Here is a 457-nt window from a genome sequence, read left to right as displayed (position 1 = left end):
CATGACATATGATAGTAATACTTTTTTAATTCTTATTCCAAGAGCCTATAACTGGTAAAGAACGCATGCGTTCCTTCTCTCTCTACCTCTTGCTCCTCCTTTGACCAAGCTGGCAGATAAATCCTATGATTTTCACTGCTTTGCGCTACACACACATAAACAATCCCACATACTCCCCCTTAATGTCTCTCCCAGAATTGTACATGAAGGAATATCTCTCTCTCTCTCTCTCTCTCTCTCTCTCTCTCTCTCTCTCTCTCTCTCTCTCCCCCCCCCCGTGGGCCCAATACTATTTGTGTTATAAGATGATTTTTTTGGTTTACGGTAAACTATGGATGTTGGATGTCATCCGAGCACATGTTCAACTTATTTATATGGATGCATTTATACACACTTGCAATTTTTTTAACCCACGCTTATTTTGTAATTTTGTTTTGTTTGATGAGCCTTAATCCTT

This window comes from Adiantum capillus-veneris, chromosome 5 (assembly GCF_014529385.1).
Source record: "Adiantum capillus-veneris isolate H3 chromosome 5, ASM1452938v2, whole genome shotgun sequence".
NCBI lineage: Eukaryota > Viridiplantae > Streptophyta > Polypodiopsida > Polypodiales > Pteridaceae > Adiantum > Adiantum capillus-veneris.
This window is presented reverse-complemented; position numbering follows the sequence as displayed.